The 7088-nt window shown below is 41.1% G+C and overlaps 1 non-coding gene across 1 annotated transcript; it reads left to right on the top strand.

Annotated features, from left to right (window-relative positions):
- LOC112655967 (U6 spliceosomal RNA) lies at positions 1–103 on the top strand. The gene has a single exon (XR_003133998.1). It is a non-coding gene; the product is annotated as a U6 spliceosomal RNA (small nuclear RNA).
- The last annotated feature ends 6985 nt before the right edge of the window (positions 104–7088 follow it).

Below are 7088 nucleotides of genomic sequence, written 5' to 3'. Positions count from 1 at the left end.
GTGCTTGCTTCAGCAGCACATATAGTAAAATTGGAATGATACAGAGAAGATTATCATGGCCCCTGTGCAAGGATGACACGCAAATACTTGATGGCTTATTGTTCATGCCAGTCTTACTTAGCTCTAATAATACATATAATGAAATGGACTTTTTCTTCATGGCATTGCAGTCAGTGCAGCATGAGTGGGGGAGAAGAGGAATAAGAGAACTCAGAAAACCAAATTGCTGGGGATCCCTGGGTGGCGCAGTGGTTTGGCGCCTGCCTTTGGCCCGGGGCGCAATCCTGGAGTCCCGGGATCGAATCCCATGTCGGGCTCCTGGTGCATGGAGCCTGCTTCTCCCTCTGCCTGTGTCTCTGCCTCTCTCTCTCTCTCTCTCTGTGTGACTATCATAAATAAATAAAGAAAAAAAATATTAAAAAAAAAAAGAAAACCAAATTGCTCATACATCTTTTTTTCTCTCACTGTGTGTGTGTATTTATTTATTTCAGCTTTATTGTATAATTGACAACCAAAATTGTAATATGCGTTTTTTTTTTCTTTTTGATGAGGGCACATGCCCAGGTTCATCTTATTTGAAATGCAGGTATAAAGAAGAACTTCAGGGGAGTTGGAAGCAATTTCAGATGTTTCTGTGAAATCAGCCATTTCAGAAAGTTCATGTGGACTTTTCATGTTGAGATGAGGGAATGAGGATGTGTGTTTTCTTGAGGAAAACAGACAGAAATCTTGTTATATTTAATAAAAAAGAAACATCTTGGAGAAAATACAATACTGAGCATAGTTTCAAACTGAGGTAGTGTTCAAATGATCAAATAACCTTTTTGGTACCTTGCAGTTTTATGAGCTGGCTACGCAGGGGCAACTCCAAGGGATTATGAGCCTATGATGATGGGCCACAGCCTCAGGGACCAGATAGGCAAAGTGCATTTGTCCACTGGGTGCCAACACTGCCAAATGGAGTGGCATCTTCCCAGCCGAGGACTGGGCCTTCTCTGTCTGGGAGGACACACAAAGTTGGGCACAGGTACATGGGAGTTGTGGTGGGCTGACTGGAAGGCCACTGGGTACCAGGTGCCCAGGCAACCCCCACCTGGGGCTCTCCAGACCTAGGGTGGTTCAGTCAGTGTGGGAGGGAGGACTCAACAGACTTAGGGTAGCAATTATTTTCCAGTTGGCGGGGAATATTTCTGGATTTAACAACCTGGTTTCAAGATCTTCCTAGTAAAATTGTTTTTTTGGTGAAATTCCTAATTTCTGTAGGGAGATATCAATTAGAACAACGAACAAAGAAATTGATAAATAGGAGGGTAAGGGGATTATAGGTCAAGGACTATACAGAGTTGACCACAGAGGTGGAGCCCAAAACATTCCCTGCAGATGGCAACTTCCTCCGGTGCTTCTTATAGTCCCTTTGTCCTTGAATTAGTTTAAATTGGTTTCTTTGGTTCTTTTCATTTCTTTTCTTTGTTGACAGTTTGACATACCTCCTCCCTCCCAAGTTGCTTTGCTCCTACAGAAGATTAAAATCCTGTCCCAGAGAGCCAAAATGCCCACTAACCAAGATAAATTGTAGTTGTAAGCATAAGTGTGTCTCATTTAGTGTTAGCCTTCAAGAGAGGGGAGGTATGCATGAAAAATTGTCTGCAAAATTAATTTATGTAAAGAGATAAATTTCTTGCAGCTGATTATGTTTTCAGAGATAACACTTTGGAAAATGAGATCATGATTCTGTGAATGCTCAGTAAAAGATATTTGCTCCAAACAAAATGTACTGCTGCAGAGTTCTAGTTCAGACAGGCAGTGAAAAGTAGTGCTTCTTATCATACACTGTGAAATTGGCTAATTTATATGGTAGAATGGATTTGGATTTGAGCTTTCCAAGTTTTTTTTTTTTTTTTGGAGGGGGGGATGGAATTGTCTGCTCCCTGAAGTTTCTATCAGCTGAACAATTATTTATGTTGGCAAGACATCACATTTCAACTCAGATCTAAGCTTCATGCCTTGATGTGGGACATGCAAATGAGCCCTGGATTGTGGATTGAGAGCCATAACCCTTGACTTCTAGGCCCAGCTCAGCACCAGGTAATTGTGGGTATTTGTGACCTTTGTGTTTCAGTAAGAATTCAAGTGGCCTTGTACACCTAGTACACTTGCTGTCTTGACCTACCTGGGCTTTTCTAATTTATATAGCATGGGATTTCCAAGTTTAAAGTCTGCAAAATATTTGATGTAGGAAATCACATCCATGTTCTTCAGTGTTGATGGGGGGAGATTAGCAGGTCTCAAACATGCCAGGCTTATCAAATTACAATTTCCTTTCAGTATCTACAGAGATACCAGGTGGTAGGGAATCATAAAAATTCAGTGGATATGCTTTTAAATGTCCATTTGTTGGAACATTATGGGCCCCAGTACTGTGGCTACAAAATATTTCAGTAACCACTGCAGAGTTAGCCAAACAATTCTTTTCAAATTGAACTGATGTTGATGAACCTAAATAGTAATTTATAACTCAAGAGCAAGAACAACAGCAATAAAAAAATCTCACCAACCTTGAGACACTGATAATATACCAAAACAAAGTATCCTTCCTCAAAGTTGGGAGCATGTCATCAGCATGTGCAGAGGGATTTGCTGTGTTCCTATGGTGGGGACAAAGCCTGTATGGGAGAGGTTTCAAGTTGCCACAAAAGTCAGGTAAAGGGGGCAGCCCAGGTGGCTCAGTGGTTTAGTGCTGCCTTCAGCCCAGGGCGTGATCCTGGAGTCTCGGGATCGAGTCCGACATTGGGCTCCCTGCATGGAGCCTGCTTCTCCCTCTGCCTGTGTCTCTGCCTCTCTCTGTCTCTCTGTCTCTCTCTCTCTCTCTCTCATGAATAAATAAATAAAATATTTTTAAAAAGTCGGGTAAAGGATGAGTATTAGGGTATGAACACCAGTTTTTTTTTTTAAGATTTTATTTATTTAGGGATCCCTGGGTGGCGCAGCGGTTTGGCGCCTGCCTTTGGCCCAGGGCGTGATCCTGGAGACCCAGGATCGAATCCCACATCGGGCTCCCGGTGCATGGAGCCTGCTTCTCCCTCTGCCTGTGTCTCTGCCTCTCTGTCTCTCTCTGTGTGACTATCATGAATAAATAAATAAAATCTTTAAAAAAAAAAGATTTTATTTATTTATTCATGAAAGACAGGAAGAGACACAGGCAGAGGGAGAAGCAGGCTCCATGTAGGGAGCCCGATGTGGGACTCAATCCTGGAACTCTAGGGTCACGACCTGAGCCAAAATCAAGAGTTGGACGCTTAACTGACTAAGCCACCCAGGTGCCCTTGAACACCAGATTTTATTAACCTTGTCAAAGTCGCCAGTAAACAAATAGCCTTTCATTTAAGTGAAAGAATGAAGTCTTTGGAGTCACTCTTTCTTCTTTAAGAACTGAATAAATGATTATATTTCTGCAGTAGTGCTTTTCTCATCTCTGAGGAGTTGAGTTTTTCTGATCAGTTTTTATGTGCCAAGCACAGAAACAACCATTTTACTTGTATTGTCTCCTTTAGTCGTCGTAGCCATCCAGTGAAGTAGATGCTAGTAATATCCCTAGTTTAGAAGTGAGGAAACCGAGGCTCAAGGTGTTAAATAATTTGTACAAGGTAAACATATGAGGGAAGGGTGGAGTCTCAGGCAGTCTTTCTCCCAAGCTCATGTTCCTAACTTCTAGGCAACAGCCTTCAGAGGCTCCTGGACCATGTTTTGGTAACCACTGGCTTAAATAAGATTTGTACAGATGACTATGAGGGTGGGAAATGGTTGACCTGAGTCTGGAAGACTGGATGGAAGGTGACGGTGGGGGGATCTGAAGCAGCATCTGCCAGGATCAAATTCCAGCAGGCTTTGTCCACTCTCTACTTCAGTAAGCCACTTTCATGATCTTCACATCATTAGTTTCAGATGTAGCTTTCAATAATTTACCTTACCTACATTTTGACTATGAACTTCTGGGCATTTGTATAGATTTGTAAGAGTGTTCCTTACACTTACCCAGTCTTGCCTCCGGTCTTGTGCTAGACTAGGGTTGTCTACATTCCTCATGATGGGAATAAGGGCTTAGGAATTTGGATATTTTACTAGGTGGAAGTCTGGAGTCAGGGAAGGTAAAGGTCTGAGATTAAACATAAGAATTAGAACAAGACTATGGCAGAGTGCCTGGGTGGCTCAGTCAATTGAGCTTCTGCCTTCGGCTCAGATTATGATCCCAGGGTCCTGGAATCGAGTCCCATATCGGGCTCCGTGCTCAGTGGGAGTCTGCTCCTCCTTTCCTCTTGTGCTCTCTTGCTTTTTCTCACTCTCAAATAAATAAAATCTTAAAAAAAAACCAAGATTATGCCACTGTCATTGAGGCAGTCTCTGGGGACAAGGGGGTTTTCTCTGGCACTTATTCACTGATGAATGCATGCATCCCAGGAGGTAGAAAGTAATTGTAACTATTGCGTTCCTGACTTTTCAGCTGTAACCACTGCAGATGAGTGATTGATAATTGATTTGGGGTTGGGACATTTTACAACCCAGAGGGAAGGGAGGGAAGATGGGTGCAAATGATTAAGACTGGATTTCCTGCCAGCTAGGAGGAACTAATGCTCAGAGTCCAATTTAGGTTGACTTAAAGACAATAAAGAAATGTGAGCTCTCTTGCACAGTTAAGTTAGCTGAGATCCACACCTGTTTCCTATTAAAAATGACCATTAATTGGTAGCTTTTAGTGTAGGGAATATCCATAATTATCTAGTTCCCTGAATCTGGCACACTGTGGGACTCAGCTGTTGAAGCAGAAATGGTCTAATGTGCAGATTTACAGGGTGGATATGACTACTTCCTACTGCAGAGCAAGCAGAGAGATAAAAGTTGAGCTGAAGAGGTGAACTTGTAGGGTTATTTGACCTAAAGAAGGAGACATGAGGGACTAGTGATTTTGCGATGGGTAGAGGCTGCGAAAAAGACATTTGGCTATCAGAAGCCCTGAAACACATTTGTTCTAAGCAACATTTCTGCCCAAATGCATTAACTAATGCAAGAATAAAATTTGAAGTTTCAGCTCATTATCATTCCAGTTTTGGCAGCACATTTTTCCCTGAGGCTTTTAATTCTTTCCTTAGAGTCCTCTATATTAACTTTGAATCTTTGATGTGTTTTCACATATTGGCTTAAAGTGTCACAGGCTATTTTATTTAAGTGAATAAATTGGCCATCTAGATGTATCCTATTTAATATACAAATGCACAGTTTCATGCAAGTAAAACTTCCATAGGAAACTGTTTGTGTTATCAGGTTTCATAGGAAAGTCATGCATACTTATTTACTCTCAGAGTCCTGGTTTTTTTAATTGTTATTGTTAAATCATTTATTTATACCATTACCTTGTTAGTAGTGGGACTAGATGTCCCAAAGCATTTCTTTTCTTATTTTCCTCATATCCGGTATCACACACAAAGAAATTTTTAAAAGAAAACCCTGTTGATATATACATATAGGAAGCATTTTTCTAGCCCTGATGATCCCAGTGGCAAAGTGTCCTCCTCTTTTATTTTTTTTTTAAAGTGTCCTCTTCTATACTTTAATTCCACCCATCTCAGTCTTTTGACTTCCAAATATCTTAGCACTGGACCCCTGAACCTTTATTATATTGTGAACAACCTTCCTTTATTTTTAGACAATAACAGAATTGAAAGTCTGGAAGCTACTTTAGAGCATTACTACTCAGAGTGTGGATCATTTTGTCCCATCTCTGTTAATGTTCAGTCTCCATCTGTAGTCTGAATTAGCTGTGCCCTAAGTAAGTGTGCAGGGTATGATTTTGCAATAGCTTTTTGGGTTTCTCTGTATATGTCAGCTAGTATATGAGCATCAACACATTTGAAACCAAAATACACACAGACATGGCAACACGCAGTCTACTCCCCGTACCCCCTTCATGTGCTTCCTTTTCTTTACTGTATTTTTCATTAATGACATTACCATCTCCTTGGTCATCTCAACAGGACATGGAAAGAGCCTTATAATATCTCTGTCTCTCAGTACTACTCAATTTAATCAGCACATAAAAGCTGTTAATTAAATTTCTATCAGGCTCTGGGCATAGATTCTTTGTTCCTTATTCATCATCGCTGTTCTTACTGTTCTGATTTACATTTTCATTGTTGCCTTGCCTAATGCCAACTCTAACTTATCTCTGCCTTCTCCAGTCTGTCTTCCCTCCAAGACAATTGTATTATCTATTTCTGCATCACAAATTACCCTAAAACTTAACAGCTTAAAGTGACAAACTCACAGTTTCTATAGGTTAGAAGCCCAGGAGCAGTATAGTTGAGTGGTTCTGGGTCAGGAGCTCTCTTGAGGCTGCGGTCAAGGTGTTATTCAGGGCTGCAGTCGTCTGAGACTTGTCTAGGGAAAGATCTGCCTCCAGGCTCACTCACAGCATTTTTAGCAGGCTGCTTTTCACCATTTCGGCCTCTCCACCAGACTGACTTAGCATGTGGAAGCTGGCTTCTCCCACAGAGATTGATCCAAAGGAGAATGAAACTGAATGCTCTCCCCAGATGGAAGTTGCAGTCTTTTTATAGCCTAACCTTGAAAGTAATATCCATCATTTCTGTCATATTTAATTCATTAGAGGAGAGTCACTAAGTTCAGTCCAGTCAAGGGGAGAGGAATTTCATTCCATCTCTTGAGGAGTATCAAAGAATTTGTGGATGTGTCTTTAAAGCCACCACTATTTGCCCCCTGGCCACAAATCATTTCTCTCTCCCAACATGTAAAAATTTACGTGAAAGACTTTGTGGACATAACTTTAAAATTACCATACCACCTTACGCTTCACAGAAACTGGGATCTTGAGGCATATCTTTGTTCCGAATATTTTTACTGACTCCACTTTACATATACAAGAGGGCTTAAACTCCCTGGGTCCTCTACCATCTGGTCCTAATTGTGTATTTTCCCTCACTTGTTTATCAATCCTGTATGTAGTCAAGCCAAAAGATTCACCATTTCCTAATCACACCTTAAATCTACCATTCTCTGTACCTTTATGCATGCTCTTT

Source organism: Canis lupus, chromosome X (genome assembly GCF_003254725.2).
Source record: "Canis lupus dingo isolate Sandy chromosome X, ASM325472v2, whole genome shotgun sequence".
Taxonomy (NCBI): Eukaryota; Metazoa; Chordata; class Mammalia; order Carnivora; family Canidae; genus Canis; species Canis lupus.
The sequence above is the reverse complement of the archived record's forward strand: the minus strand, read 5'-3'. Positions and strand labels throughout refer to the sequence as shown.